General features: G+C 43.4%; 1 protein-coding gene across 1 annotated transcript in view; it reads right to left on the minus strand.

Annotated features, from left to right (window-relative positions):
• NTS (neurotensin) overlaps positions 1–16,969 on the minus strand; it is a 54,130-nt gene that overhangs the window by 17,580 nt on the left and 19,581 nt on the right. The window lies entirely within an intron of this gene.

The following is a 16,969-nucleotide window of genomic DNA, read 5'->3' on the forward strand; positions in this document are numbered from 1 at the left end:
TGTGGCCACTGTCTGCATCTAAACTGATGTCAGGATAAGTTACTTATCCTGATCATTGCAGGTTAGGAGCATCATTGCAGCATGCTGTCTTGTGCCTTAGAAGTGCATGACGCTGTATTTACAGATCTTCTTCTCTGTTTTCTATCATTCATCTTGTTCTGCTCCACCTTTCTTCCCAAGAGAAATATTAATGACAGGTTGAGATCTGGCTTATGAGAACTGAGCCAGTGATTCACAGGACACATAAAAGCATTTGAGTTCCACATCCAGACAAGTGAGAACATGCTAGACCTTCTCATCAGTACTGTGACCTTAGCACAGACCATGTAATGGTGGAACAGCTGATGATGAAATGACAGATTTTGGTTGAACATTATGAGAAACCTTTTGACAGTAAGAACAGTTCGATGATGGAACCTCTGGGTCTTAAAACAGAGTCTTGGGAGCCATCTGCTTGGGATTTTCTAGCTCTTGTTTTATTTACTTCCTCCATCCATTCATTTTATTTTTACAATTTCTATATCACCCTTTATCCACAGAATCCCAGGGTGGTGTATACAACATCAAAAACAAACAAATCCAATATAAAAAGCACTCACTTACACATTAGAAAATTAAACAACAAACCAAATAACAATTCAGTTTAAAAGTAACTTTCAAAATATATACTCTATAATATCAAAAAGTTAAAGTGTTGGGGGGGTTGGAAAAAAGAAAGTTGGTGTTAACAATGTTTTTTGTGTTAACAAACAAGTTACAATTGGCAAAAGGAAGTAGGGAACATGATACATTTGCTATAGATTGGTATTAATTTATTATGTATATTGGTAACACTCAATTTCATAACACTCTGCCTGTAGCATATCGGTCTCTCTGGTTCATGTGAATAATGTATTTTGTATTTTTCTGCCTTGATTTATTATAATTACTGAATGCTTGGACTATTGCATGTAGGGGATGGGGGGGGAGGAAATAGAGTGTTAATTTCCCAAAATTTCAAAATAAAATAAAAATTGAAAAAACAACAAAAATGTTTTTGAGCTTCTGCTCAATGCTCCTTTGTATTTAACAGGAGCTTGGACAAGATGGCCTAGAAGATGACCCTTCCAACTCCATGGTTCTATGAGATGTCAGTGTTCCCTCTAGGTTTCAGCTGTCCTGTTCAAGAAGGTTTTGCAGGCTGGCTCAAAGCGAAGTTGGAGTGAGAGAGAGGAGCCATAATTGTACATTTTGTTCAGTGCTATTTTAGGGTGACCGTATGAAATGGAAGACAGGACTCCTGTAACTTTATCAGTTGTATAGAAAAGAGAATTTCAGCAGGTATTATTTCATGCAACACTGGGTGAAATTCCCTCTTCATCACAACAGTTAAAGCTCCAGGAGCCCTGCCCTCTTGACCAGATACAGAAGAGGGCAGGGATCTTGCAGCTTTAACTGTGATGAAGAGGGAATTTCACCAAGTGCTGCATGCGTACAAATGACACCCACTGAAATTCTCTTTTCTATGCAACTGTTAAAGATACAGGAGCCCTGTCCTCTTTTCCATATGGTCACCCTATGCTATGTGCCTGTGTCACAAAGAGTGGCACAGTTCTCCATCCTTGTTGTCTTCTAGTTAAGGACAGTTGTGTCCATGCATTTGTCACACACATGATATGGCCTTAGCTCTCCTAGCTATAGCTGATGCCAGTGGAGACAGTTGGCTCTGATGTTATTGGGGCAGTGAAGCACCTTGCATCCTTTTTGTAGAGTTTTGAGATTTTCTGACTGAAACCCAGAGCAGACTCTCTGCCCTACTGACATCAGAGCCACCAGCCTCCACTGGCTGATGCTAAGGGTCAGGCTGTCAAGCGAATATTTCCCAATGTTCCTTGAGAAACACAGAACAGGTTGCATGGAACTATGTGATGCCATCTAAGCACTGGTGAAGTCCACAAGCGCTTATTAATTATTAACAGTGGTACAACTGTACATCATCAGATAATCCCAAACCAATTGCTGGGTTTACTTCCAGAGGAAAGGTTGAGATCTGGGGTTAGTTGGAGCAGTTTCTCTCCTGCCCACCCCCTCCAAAAAATGAGCACACAAAACTCCACTAGGCATAATTCTCCCAGCATTTTAACAGTCTATAAATAAATTTTAACTTGGTGTTTTAAATTTGTAATTTTGCATTGCTGCTGTTTTTATCTGGTTGAGCTTTTATATTGTATTTTGTACTATGGTTTTATACTGTTGTTTTATACTTTGAATGTTTTAAATTTTTGTGAACCGCCCAGAGAGCTCCGGCTATTGGGCGGTATAGAAATGTAATAAATAAATAAATAAACAAAATAATTCATGGCACAAAATGCAAATCAATTATATGGAAGGAAATATCTTTCTTTGTGTCTCTGTGTGTGTGAACTGAACTGATCTGAAAATGCTCATAAAGGATTTTTCCTCAAGGTTCTATAAAACAATAGAGGTTCCCACTAAATATAGCATTGACAGCCATGCCCCAGTATATTGCGAATCACCAAACAATTGTCGACTATATCAGATTTTAGTAGCCTTGCCCAAAAATCTGCTGACTAAACTTCCAAACAAGCGTGCTCTTGCCTTCTCTAAATGCAGTAAAATGTTTTCACTTATTTATTTATTTATTTATTTATTATTTATTTATTACATTTTTATACCGCCCAATAGCCGAAGCTCTCTGGGCGGTTCACAAAAATTAAAACCACAGTAAAACAACCAACAGGTTAAAACACAATTACGAAATACAGTATAAAAAGCGCAACCAGGATAAAACCACACAGCAAAGTTGATATAAGATTAAAATACAGAGTTAAAACAGTAAAATTTAAATTTAAGTTAAAATTAAGTGTTAAAATACTGAGTGAATAAAAAGGTCTTCAGCTGGCGACGAAAGCAGTACAGTGTAGGCGCCAGGCGGACCTCTCTGGGGAGCTCGTTCCACAACCGGGGTGCCACAGCGGAGAAAGCCCTCCTCCTAGTAGCCACCTGCCTCACTTCCTTTGGCAGGGGCTCACAGAGAAGGGCCCCTGTAGATGATCTTAAGGTCCGGGTAGGTACATATGGGAGGAGGCGTTCCTTCAGATAACCTGGCCCCAAACCGTTTAGGGCTTTAAATGTCAATACCAGCACTTTGAATTGGGCCCGGACCTGGACTGGCAGCCAATGAAGTTGTAAAAGGACTGCAAAATGGAATGTTGAGGACTCACGGAATTATATAGGCTATAGAGGTTCCACTGCCAGGTCCTCCTTTAAATCATTTGCTGAGTGAAAACAGCCCTCACTAACTGGAACTTTTAGATGAGCTGAATGATGCAGAGGTATTATTTTGATTCTTCATTCTGTGTGTTTCACTTGGAGAACCTAGTGAAGTCCAACCCTTCTGGGGATTCCCATGGCCAAATGTTTGCTTTCTTATTTGTTTTACTTATATCTTGCCTTTCCACCAAGGAAATGGCATTCAAAGTGGCTAATGATAAGAGGAAATGAAACAACAATAAAGCACATACATTAAAAACACAATTTTACAAAGCAGCAATAAAAGAATAAAAACAGCACCCAACCCAACAGATCAGCTTCCATGCCACAGGCTTCCTTGAAAGAAAAAGTCTTTGCCTGCTGGCAGAAAGGGAGCAAACTTAACTCCTCTCTGCAAGAAGTTCTCAAGCCTTCTTTTTTCTTTTATTCTTGGAGCAGCCACCAGGAAGGTCTTCTCTTGCATCCCCAACAAACACGCCTCTGAGGGTACCAAGAGAAGGACCGCTCCTGCAGATCTGAAAGCCCAAGCAGCCTCATATGGGAGGAGGCAGACTTTCAGGGCAGATTGGTCTCAAATTTTCATGTGACATTCACAGGTCTGAACCATTGTACTCTTATAATAAGGAAAGTTTGAGTAAGTGTGGATCTACACTTCTGCTTATATCGATTTTTTGAGCCTTTGTAACATTGTAACTTGTATTGCTACATTGTATACCGTTGTTCAGTAGCACTTACCTTTTCTTGTAACATTGTTGCAGAGCGCACTGTTGCCCTGTTGTCTGTGCTGTTTCTTCTTCTTGTTTCTGTGATCCTTGCAATTCCCAGACTGTCCTTTCTCTGCGCCTCCCACTTCCTTGTTTTTGTATTTTCTGCACCTCTCTGGCTAACATTCCTTTATGCGCCTGCTCTTAATTTCAAATCTTTGTGGCGGGGGTTCTTCAGAAAGAGTGGTTTGTGGCTTGTCGGAGTTGTCTGTCTCTTGAGGAAAGTGTACGGATGCCTGATGAATGGAACGTGTTAAATCTTTCTCATTTTTAAAACATTATTTCCATGGCATTACATGCAACCTACCTTGGGTAAAAACTTTTTTTAAAAAAAAAATATTTAAAGGATGCGCATATGCACATTTCTAATTTATATTAAAAAAAAAAGTTTTTACCCTAGGTAGGTTGCATGTAATCCCACAGAAATAATGTTTTAAAAATGAGAAAGATTTAACACATTCCATTTACCAGTTCTAACAATGGTTACTGAAGGAAGTTACATCAGACAGGAAGCCCAGTGCAGGATCATGTGACATTAGTTTCGCAATGCGATACAGAAGACTTAACAACGGAGCACATTGAAAGAAGTCTAACAACGCAGAAGTGTTACAACGAAAGGTAAAACGGTACAAAACCTTTCTGTATAACGATATAGGGAACACATCACGTGATCACCAAAGTCATCCAGAGCTATCTATAACGTTACAGCTACAGTAATGTAGATTTGGCCTAAGTGGACGGAATGGGATGATTCTGTCACACTGTCATATACAGAATACTGCTTTACCTTTTTGCTTAACATATGAAAAATGTCCTCTGTTGTGCCAGCTCACAAAAATGGGAATGTTTTTTTAAAAAATAAAAAAATAAGAAATGAGCACAACTGTTAATAGGAAGAGGGGCTCATATGTAACTTATTGCCTGATACATCATCATTTACATTGACGCTATGAATGGACATTGCAGACTCTGTTTAATTCCTCTTGCGTGTGCAAAGTGATTTGTTGCAGTTGGAACAATGGAGTTGCATTTCCCAGTATCTGCTCATTTAAAAAGGGAAAGTGTTCTTGAAAGAATGAGCTATTAACTATCCCTAAACACTGAAGATAGAAACAGAATGCAAACAATGCAATTGTCGGTGCTACATTTTCAGCATGTTTTTAGCGGAGATTACCTACATAAATCTGCATTAGTCATGGACGGTTTGCAAAGCTATATCTATAGAACTGGTAAAGTGCCTGGATCAGACATCTTACTCAAGAAATAGTCTTCAAGACTAAAATAAAATAAAAAGTGCTGATTGGACATTGCAGATTCTAAACATGAACCACCATTGAATAAAGTTGTTGTCCTTAAGAAGTAATGCAGCTGCCACCAGTCTGTAGCCTATATTATAGTCTATATTATGACATTGACTAAACCAGCCCTCCCCAACATGTTGCTTTCCAGATAGTTTGGACTACATCTTCCATCTGGCCCAGGCAGCATGGTCAATTATTAGGGATGATGGGAATTATAGTCCAAAACAACTGGAGGGTACTCCCTCTTCCTTTCTTTCTCTGCTCACCCTATGGCAGCTGGAAATCTGGGAGATGTAGTTTTCACAATGCACCTGGCAACACTATATTTCCCAGCACTTGAGTGGGAGGAGAAAGAAGGGGAAAGAGAGATAAGAGATAGAGGGCCTTGGACTTCCTTCTGTCCATGCTGTTCACACCATCAGAGCTGTGATTGCCGAAACAGCAGCAGCTGATATTGGAGGAGGAGCTAGATGAGTGGGTGGGTCATTGATTCATCAAAGCAGAGCTAAGGGAAGGGAAGTTGGAGTGGAGTAGGAAGCAAGAAATGAGACACAGGCACAGGAGTGTGGGTTAAACTAGGGCCACTTTATTAATATAGGTAGCATCATCCCTCCCTGGATCCGTATGTGAAAGTGCGGGAATCAATGTCCTAACACTCAGGCTGCTTGCCTGTTAATAAGGGCAAGCCACCCTCAAAAGGAAGGAGTCGTGCAAGCCGGTTCCTTCCTTACGCGACACTTTGAAAGTGTGGGGAGACCGACCTGTTCCACCCCCACTTGCTGCCAATAAAGACAGCAAGTAGATGAAGCAAGAGGGTCTCCAAAGGCATACCATATCCTGACATGGGGGCCGCTCAGCCCCCTAGGAGCAGGTCCTCCAGTTATGCCAATCACCCAAAAAGGTGCCAGAGTGCTCACCATCCCTACATAACATGGCAAATTCCCACACATCCTTGGCACTCAACTAGCCAATTAACCTATTTAAACACCCCCCAGTATAGAGTAGGCAAAAACTAGTGGCAAAATTCCTACTCAGCCCCTTCTCCAAAAAAGGCAACTGGCTAATCCCATACTAGAAGAGGGCGGGAGGGTGGGTCAGCGCAACAAAAGAGGCCGAGGCGGTGGCCGCTTTTATAACTGGGCCCCGCCCTGCGATCACATGGCTTGTGATCACGTGTCTTTCCTCTCCTCCCCACTCGCAATGGCCAGCTTCCCGCCCAAGCCGTTAGCTGGGCGGGTGCTGGTTATTTCTTCTCCTGCTCAGTGGTGTGTAAAATGCTTCCTCATTTTAAAGGTGAGCATTACAAATCACTGGGGTTTGTATTCCAAGCCATGCTAAAACTCAGTTACACCTCTAGATCCAAATACTACATGTTTCTGTTTTGGCACCCCGTCCTTGATTGATTGATTGATTGATTGATTGATTGATTGATTGAATTTATAGGCCACTTTTTTCCCCCTCCAAGGAACTCAAGGTTCTCCATTTCTATCCTCCTCTCCATTTCTATCCTCCTCTCCATTTCTATCCTCACAACAACAACCCTTCTTTTGCCTCTTCTTTTGCCTCTTCTAATCTAGTCCCAATCCAATGTCTTCCTTCCTCTCAGTTACCCTTTTCTGTTCTTTATGGAACTGTCGATCTATTGCCCCCCAAGGCTGTTGCCATTCACGATCTATTTCTCTCGCGATCCTTGCATTTTCTTGCTCTTTCTTGCTCTTTCTTGCTCTTTCTTGCTCTCCCTGCCCATGATACTGCTATTACTGCTGCCCTCTCCTTCGGAGGACTCTCCTTCTCTCACACCAGTCATTCCGAGGGGTATGGGGGCGGTGTGGGTCTTCTATTGTCCAGCGTATGCTGGTTTCAGCCTCTTTCTGCTCCTCCTTCTCACTGCTATTCCTCTTTTGAAGCTCATTTGGTGAGACTTTTCACTCCATTACGGCTGCAAGTTGCAGTTATCTATCGTCTTCCTGGTCCAGCGTCAAAATTTATCTCTGACTTTGACTCTTGGTTAACCTTTTTTCTTTCTGATAATTCTCCTACCCTCATCCTGGGTGATTTAAACCGTCCACTCGCTCTTCATTCTTTGTTACTGTTAATAATGTCACACTTTATCCAGTGGAAGAAGCTCGTAGTCTTGGCTTCATTTTTTATTCTTCACTTTCTTTCTCCTCACATATCGAGGCTGCAGCCAAGTCCTGCCGTTTTTTCCTATATAACATTGCTAGGATCCATCCGTTCTTATCTGAATCTTCTGCTAAGACCCTTGTCCATGCTTTGGTTATCTCCCGTTTGGACTGTTGTAATCTTCTTTTGACTGGTCTTCCTTATTCTCATCTCTCCTCTTTGGTCTCTCTTCACCATTCTGCAGCCAAGATTATTTTCTTGGCTCATCGTTTTGACCATGTTTCTCCTTTGATGAAATCTCTTCATTGGCTTCCAATCCCATATAGAATTCAGTATAAGCTTCTTTTGCTGACATTCAAAGCGTGTCATGGTCTTGTACCTTCTTATCTTTCCTCTCTCGTTTCACTTTACCATCCCCCTCGTACTCTCCGTTCTTCAAATGTTATGTTGCTCTCCCGCCCAAGAGTTTCTGTCTCTCTTGCCCGGCTTCGCCCATTCTCTCTGGCTGCCCCGTTTGCTTGGAATGCTCTTCCAGAGCAGCTACGTACCACGAGTTCCATTGTAGATTTTAAAACGTGTTTGAAAACTCATTTGTTTTCAATAGCTTTTGGTATTTTAGCTTGATCTACTGTTCTTATTACTATGATTATTCTCTTATTTCTGCTTTGTGGACCCCTTCCCCCCCTTCATATGTTTTAATGTGATTTTAGATTGTAAGCCTCTAGGCAGGGTATCGCTGTTTTATTTGTATATTTTGTACAGCACCAAGTACATTGTTGGTGATATATAAATAAATAAATAAATAAATAATAACAACCCTGTGAGGTAGGTTGGGCTGAGAGTCTGTGACTAGTCCAAAGTCACCAAGTGAGCTTCCATGGCCAAGTAGGGACTGGGACCTGGAACTGCCAACTCCCAGTCCAACACTCTAGCCTCTGACTCGTATTTCCCAATCCTCCTCGTTTAATCTAGTCCTCACTTCCCCTTACTATTCTCACCAGCTCTTCTAGGTTCAGCCCTAGTTCAAGCAAAGATTTGAGCACCCTACAAAGGCCTAGAGATTTTGATCCTGTAACCTGAAATCTAATCATGATTCATTTTCTGTCTCTCTAAACAGCTTCTTGTATTGTCATTGTCCTGTGGCTACTTCACTGTCATCTTCCACAACTCTGCACTAGTATATGAACTCCAAATTAGTGCTGGGCCTGTTCCTGCCTACTTCCTCCTGGTCCCATTTTTCTGTAAGCACTGTCTCCCTGTCACTCCTTCTAAGGCAGCAAAAAGGCTGCGGTAAGAGTGAGTTGAACTGATGCCTACAGAGATCAACCTTCAGCATCTTACCTCTGGTATCACCACTACCCTGGGCCTTTGACATGCCATCCAGACCAAGCTCCATCGGGCAAGAGGCTGCAGTACTGAGCTGATTGCTGTCAGCAGACCTCACATCTTGAAGGTCTGGACAACCTTGCAAACAAATGGAGAGGCAACATGCCCTATAAAACCCTTCCTTCTGGGCTAGTTTGGAAGTCTCAGCAGCCGTCTCCCGCTTGGCAATAACATAGACTCTCTTTTGTTCTGTCTGCTTCACTGCACTTCAACTCATCTGTCCAATCCAGTATTTGAGCTCCATCTTGTCTGCATCTTAGTCCCTTGTTTCTTCTTTGCCTGACCCAGCACCACACCTCCAGCCATTCATAATCACACCTCTTGCCTCTGGTCCAGGTATCCATCACCCCATGTCAAACCCAGGCCATAGCTAGATGAGGTGATATCCCAGGTCGATCTCTGGGATCATCCATGAGCATCCACATGATGCACAGGGGATCCCTTTCCCTGGGATCTCATCCTACCCTTTGAGCCTGCTTTTTCCATGATCTCGGGTTGATCCCAAGACTGCAGAATGTGTGGGTGGGCATCACAGTTTGTCCCGGCTCCTTGTGGTTACTCTGCGCCCATGGGGGGTGGGGTGGGGTGGGGTGGGGGGAGTGGGAAAATATTTAAAATAAAAAAACTTACCTTTTGCGCACAAGCATTCATGTGCTCTGCTCCTTTAACAACAACAAAAATGGAGGCCATGACGTCCTCTCCCTCTGAGGTCATTGTGCGCCATGTGTGAACAGAGGGGGAGATCTCATGACAAAAATATTGTGAGAACCTTACCCTTCCGTCACACTAGACCCGATAGGTCTAGCTGAGGTCAAAGACTCTGTGACAGCCTGTTGAAACCAAGGCTCCCAGTCCAGACCTGACATCCCCCAAAATCACCAAAACTGAGAAAATAACAACAACAATAACAACAACAAAAACCCATAGTACAGTATTTTAACTATTCCTTATATCTGGATATATTGGTGGCCTACACATTAATGGAACCTAAAAATGCACAACTCTGACTGTGGTGTGTCCTTAATTTCTAGAAATTCTCAAAACTTCCACTGTCAGTATTACTTCTGTGGGCTTCTTTAAATGAGCAATTTATGGCACATTCATGACTGCCCACTCATGGAAGTTTGTAGGACATTTGGACACCATGAGCCTCCTGCACATCTCCCACTCCTTCCCCTGGTAATTCTGTTGAAAAAAGAAACAAACAAACCTTGGATATCCCAAGTCTTCTAAAATATCTCAGGATTTCCTGCCATGTGCAGCTGAAGTTGCACTACTAAACACCTACTTGAGGGCACTGTTCCCATCCATTGCTATGAGCACCAAGAAGAGGGGGAAATTTTCAATTATAGACCACCTGGATGACCCACTCCTCCTGTGCAATAGAGAGCTCATTACAATTGCGCAAGAGAAGCAGGAAGCAAGTGCCAGTAAGCTAACGACATTTCCCTTTAATCTAAAGAAGCCCTGTAGATACTACCAAGTATTCATTCTGTTCTGAGCAGCACAGCACAATTATGGGTTGAATTCACCATACTGTACTGAATGTGATTGGGTAATACATTACAGATTACTGTTTAGAAAAGAATGCATTTTTATCAGGAGATCATACAGTGTGGCCTGTAATATACTGGCAATGCCACAAGGCTGCATCACCTCTTAATGAACATAAAAATATAAGAAGAGTCCTTCTGGATCAGACCCAAAGCTTATGTAGTCCTCCAGTCTGTTTCTAACCATGGTGCTTGCCAGCTGCCTCTGGGGAGATTTATATTATTTCTGAGATTTTTATCCCATTTCTCAACTAAAGTTCTCAAATAAACTCACAATTCAAAGGATAATTTAAACAAAACACAGTAAAAATGGCTTGATATGTTAAATCAGTCCATAAAACTCTCTCTCTCTCTCTCTCTCTCTCTCTCTCTCTCTCTCACACACACACACACACACACACACACACACACACACACCTTCCTTGCTCTTTATCAGTACCAGTATCTAGTACTTTGATGTCCATGCCAGCACATTTACTCAGATGTAAGCAGGACAGCCTGTGGACCTTTGCCGGGGAAGGGGGTTTAGGGCTTGGAAATAAAGATTGGGCAGTTTAACATCCAGTGAACTATGGTTATGTCTTCCATTCAGTTCTATTGTGCAAATTATGCATTATATGGAGAAAGGGGAGAAAGATTTTAGTTTTCTACCTCTCCCATAACACTAGAACTTGGGTCATCCAGTAGAACTGTCAGACAGTAGATGAAGAACAGACAAAAAGAGGACATCGTCACACAATGCTACATTAACTTATGGAACTCATGAATGCACATAGTCCCTTGGGAACAAATCTGGCAAAAGACACAGTTTGTCAGTGTTAATGTAGTGGGAAACTAGGGGCCACTGTCAGCTCTCCCAGCACACACGTTCCCCTTCCCTTCCCTTCCCTTCCCTTCCTAGTGGCAATGCAATGGCAGCAGAAGCAAGTGGGGAGAGAAGAGGTGAAGAAGGAGGTTTTGTGGGAGGTTTTCCCCGCTAGATCTAGTTTTAGATTATCATATGATATGACAAAAGTGGCTTTCTCCTTTATGGGAGAGAGTGACATGCGTGCAGTGCTTATTTCCCAGACTGTTCCAGCTATGTAACACACAGGCCGTAGCTAGACCTAAGGTTTATCCCAGGATCATCCTGGGTTCGTCCTTTGTGGCACTTAGATGATAAACCTAAGGTTTATCCCAGGATGCCCTTTGTGGCACTTAGATGAACAGGTTTGACCCCAGGACAATCCTGGGATAAACCTTAGGTCTAGCTAATGGCCACAGACTCCTCATTTCAATCTTTCCCCAACCTGGTATCCTCCAGATGGTTGGATTTCAGTTCCCAACCAGCATGACCTACTTGTGGTTTTCCCAGAGGCAGCTTGTTGGCTACTGGGTGAAGAGAATGCTGGATGAGATGGACCCTTGGTCTGATCCAGCATGGCTCTTCTTATGGCTGGGAATTATGGGAGTTGCAGTCCAACATATCTGAATTGCTCCAGGCCGAAGAAGACTTCCATTCTTCATTATACTTCACAGTTCTGAATTAGTGATTCCACGGAGAATGATGCAATGCCAAGTTCAAATAGCTCTCTAGCAACGCTGTTGAAAACTTATTTTCTGTCTTCATAAAACTTTAAGGAGGATGAGTCAGAGATACTCTCAAGCTTGATTCTACTAGAGAAGCATTAGACTGTTTAAATGCAGAGTTTTACAAGTTTTCTGTTGTGGCTATTTTAACCTTCACTGGATTTTATAGCTAGCACATTAAAAAAGAGCTTTGGATATAGTACATTAGGGTGTGATTATTAAGGTTGTACACACTGAAAGACACTGAAAAACAACAGACAGGCAGAATATTTTGAATACAGAGCCTACAAGAGTAAATGCTGAAAAGGAGGATTAATATATAAACAGTTCTTAAGATAAAAAAAAATGGCCAGGTTCAGACGTAATGACAAACTACTCTGGGAGGAGATTTTAAGATTCCACTTTTGGTTTTGAATAAACTAGTTTCCCATTATATCTGGACTTGGAAAATGGTGGGTCATTCTAATTGTGCCTGGTGCGAGCAAACCAGGATCTGAAACAAAGGCTTGAACCTGGTTTGTGAACCTGAATCCTGGAGTGCACTGAGGCTTGCCATGCTGGAGTTCTATTATTTCTGTATTATTACATTTATATCCCACCTTTTTTTCCTCTTTCATGAGATCCAAGGTGGCTTACATGGTCCTCTTCATCTTCTCCATTTGATCCTCACAACAACAAGTTGTGAGGCAGGTTAAGCTGAGAGTCAGTGACTGGCCCAAAGTCATCCCAGCGATCTTCACAGCCTAAGTGGGAACTAAAACCCAGATTCCCAAGTCCCAGTCCAACACTTTACTATACCACACTGGCTCTCATTATATCTGAATTAGGTCACCTTGACATACTTTGCAAATGTGTCAAGCTAAGAAAATGGATTTATTCTTTCATAATCTATATTGGTAAGAAAATCTTTTTATTGACAGCTTTGTTTGTTTGACAGCAACAACTTTCCACTCCATATTTCATAGAGGTGATTTAAACATGTATGAATATTGACCATATGTTACACTTTTACTACTAACACTTCCTTAAAGGTCAATTTAGACCAAACTGAATCCTTGGCAAATGATCTTTTTGCAATGAGATTTCCACCAATGGTTACCTAAATCACAGTGGCAACTCCTAAAGAGTGTTAACATTTCCAGCAATCAATATTATTTTCTGTTAGCAAAGGGATTGTTAATGTTGGTTTAGTTTCACTATTTAATATTAGGCATGTGCTCCGCTCCGATTAGAAGCGCAGAAGCAGGAGCGAATTGGCCTGCTCCACCTTGCCCAGAGGTGGAGTGGAAGCGGACCGCGGACCCCTAGAAGCAAGGCGAAGAGAAGCGCCCATTTTTCGGAGCTTCTCTTTCACGCGGAGCGCTCCGATCGCCATCTTGAAACATTTCGCCCATAGATAACTGGGTTGTTTTTTATGCTATCGTTCTGAAAATTCTTGTGCTTAGACAGTCGTAGATGGGGGTCATTTTGAGACTACTCTCACCTCTCTGCATTGTGCGGGTCACGTGCTATATTTTTTTAAAAATCGGGTAAACGAACATTACAAACAGGGACAGTGCGGGTCAAACGGCGGTTTTTGCCCATAGGATTGCATTGCGGAAAAGAATCGGGGATAACTGGGTTGTTTTTTAAGCTATCGTTCTGAAAATTCTTGTGCTTAGACAGTCGTGGATGGGGGTCATTTTGAGACTACTCTCAGCTCTCTGTGTGGTGCGGGTCGCGCACTCGAATTTTTTAAAAAGTAGGGTAAAGGCGGGAAAAAGATTACCTTTTCGATTGCTGAGGGGCAGAGTCAACTCCCGGTCATGATCACATGATCCCAAAGTTGGAGGAGGGGATAGGCAAAACGGGTAACTTGGGATTCTGGGAACTTCTCTTTCTTAGTCTGAATGGACTTTTCCCAGTGTTTTTTAAAACAGTAGCACCACCAAATGCACAAACACAACCTGTGAAATCATATACTAAGCCAATAATAAGAGAAAGAAACACAGCACTGCTATCCACCCTAACTTTGGGGAACAACTGAAAAGATGTGGTGCAAGGGGATGAGCTCCCCTAGGGCATCTCATTGTGGACATGCCCCCACTCTCTCCTGTACTTGGAAGGCTATCAGAGCCTTCCAAAGAGAGTAACCCGGTGGAGCAATGCCTATCATGAGTTGAAGTGACCGGTCTACTTCTCTTAGTGGTGGAGCGATGCCTATCATGAGTTGAAGTGACAGTTCCACTTTTCAGAGCTCTCGTGGTGGAGCAATGGCTTTCATGAGTTGAACTGACAGCCTTGCTTCTTAAAAGACTGGTTGACCACCAGTCAAATTGGCAGCTGCTGCTTCCCCCTCCCCTGGGCACGTCCCCCTATTGCTGGTAAAAGACAGATGTAGCCTTTTTAAAAAAGTTCTTCTTGCTGTTTATTCAGCAACACTGCTGCTTTTAATTCCACCCCTCCTTTGTTTATTTATTTATTTATTCCATTTTATATGCATTACTGGCTTATCCTTGGCTCACTTCCTTATGACCCCAGAAATGTCTGCTGCCTGCCTGCCTGCCTTCCCTCTCTCCTCCCCTGCCCGCCTTGCAGGGATGTTGTGTGTGTCTGGCTTTGACTCAGGGGAGAAGTCCTTCCTGTGCTCACTTGGAGTTTTGGAAGTTCCAAATCCATTTTTCAAGTGTGGAAGAAGATTCATATAGGTTGATCTCTACTCCCCAATTCATGGCATGTTGGGATTTCCTTTGAAATGGCCCCATTGAGAGGTCTGCAGGTTTAAGCCCCGCCAAAAAACAGGGGATGATGGGACTGCCTTGAGTCTCGGCGTGCGGCGTATGTATCCCTGGATAAGCTGTCATGGTGGTGAGTTTGAGGGTTTTTTTTAACGTGCAAATTGACGGAGCTATTGGAAAGGGGTGTGAATGGGTGTTGGATTTTCATAAATTCCCCAAAAATCAGGGGATGATGGGACTGCCTTGAGTCTCAGCGTGCGTATGTATCCCTGGATAAGCTTTCATGGTGGCGAGTTTGAGGTTTCTAACATGCAAATTGACGGAGCTATCGAAAGGGGTCTGAATGGGGAGCGGAAATGGGCGGAGCGGGGGCGGGGCGAAGTGGCCCGATCCAAAAATCGCGGATCTGGAAGTGAAGCGGAGCGGGGGGTCCATGCACACCCCTATTGTCCTCTTGCAGTATTTAATTTACTTTTGTCAGGAAAGTAAATTCAATACCTACATGCTAACTAGCACTAAGCCTCTCTCTTGCTATGGTGACTACTGTAAGGATAAAATGCTAATAACCATAAAGTACTTTGTGTAGTGATGAATACTATGGAAACAATATCAGTAATAACGAATAGCATATGCACTTGTCAAAGAAGCGGTGTAAAAGACAGTGGTTTTTTTTTTTAGCTAACTTTAAAAAAAAACCTGAAAGCTGTTTTGTATTCTGCTTGTTGTACAACAAGGTTTATTCAGATTGACAGGGACAAGAAGTGTGTTGTTTTCTCACTTGCCCAACATCATTGAACATGGCCCATGGACACTGAAGAATCCTGAAGCAATATCTTCTCTATTGCAATTGTACCATCAACACCTTTTAGAAACTCAGTGGTAAAAGAACCTGCTTTGCACAGAGAAGGTCTCAGGTTCCATTCCCAGCATCTCCAGGTGGGCTAGGAAGTTATCCTGCCTGAAACACTGCAGAGATGCTGACAGTCAACGTCGAAAATAATGGGTTAGATGGACCAAGGGCGAGACGGACCAAGCCCAGTCAGTATAGGGAAGCTTCTTGTGTTGCTATCTTCCTAACACCTTGCTATTACTTTGAGCCAAATTATTAAGTGAGTTGCCATACACTAATTCTGGGCTCTTCAGTTTCCTGTCTTAAATTAAACACAATTTACTAGGGCTGTGCACGGACCCCCTGATCTGCTTCGGATCCTGAAGCTTTCGGATTGGGTCCGCTCCATGCCGATCCGCCAGTGGTCCGCTTCACTTCACTGCAGAGCTCCGGATCCGAATCGGAACTCTGCAGTGGTGGCAGCACCACCAGGTAAGGCCTCCCTCCCTCCTCCCCCCTTACCTGCGTCAGTCCGCAGTCCTGGCGGCGGCTTCAACTGAGCCCGAGGACTCAAACTGGAAGACTGGTCTTCCGGTTTGAGTCCTCGGGCTCAGTTGAAGCCGCTGCTGGACCGCAGACGGACGCAGGTAAGACCTTTCCCCCCTGCCCCCTTACCTGGCTCCGCCACCATCGCCACATGGGCGGTGGCAGTGGCAGGGCCAGGTAAACCCCCCCTCGTGCACACCACTTACCTGGTCCATCATGGCCCATTGCCGGCTTCACTAGAGCCCACGGCTCAACCCAGAACTGTAGGCCCCAGTTCTGGGTTGAGCCGTGGGCTCTAGTGAAGCTGGCAATGGGCCACAATGGACCAGGTAAGACACACACCCCCGCCCCCTTAACTGGCTCTGCCGCCGTCACTGCACGGGCGGCGGCAGCACCAAGTAAAACCCCCTTACCTTTTTTGCGGAGCTCCGGATCGAGGGGAAGGATCCGCCTTCATCTCGATCCGCTCCGCGATGCTCCGCTGCCCCCGATCCTCTTCACCTCTGACTTAAGGGGAGGCGAAGCACCCCAATCCGCTTCTGCTTCTCCGATTCGAATTTACTACTTTGTTACTCTTGTTATTTTTAATAGATTGTCCTCCTTTTGAATTGGAAACATGCAGGTTGTGAAAAGTCGAGGGCTGTGGTCTCAAAATGCATAGGGGCAGCAGCATGGAAAATGCCAGACATATATACCAACACACAAATATGACAAATTCCAACTCCTTCTAATTTCAGCCCAAATGCTTGGCTTCTTGACATATTCGTTTGTATGGCACAATTCTTAGTATCTCTGAAACCTGATGTGGCATTTCAGCCATGCATTTGCTAGCTTATTTAGGGTTGGATCCAGATTTAGGTGCATGCAAGTGGATCTCTCCTACCCCTCATTCCCTGGCAGCTCCTCC

Source organism: Elgaria multicarinata, chromosome 9, assembly GCF_023053635.1.
Source record: "Elgaria multicarinata webbii isolate HBS135686 ecotype San Diego chromosome 9, rElgMul1.1.pri, whole genome shotgun sequence".
Lineage (NCBI taxonomy): Eukaryota > Metazoa > Chordata > Lepidosauria > Squamata > Anguidae > Elgaria > Elgaria multicarinata.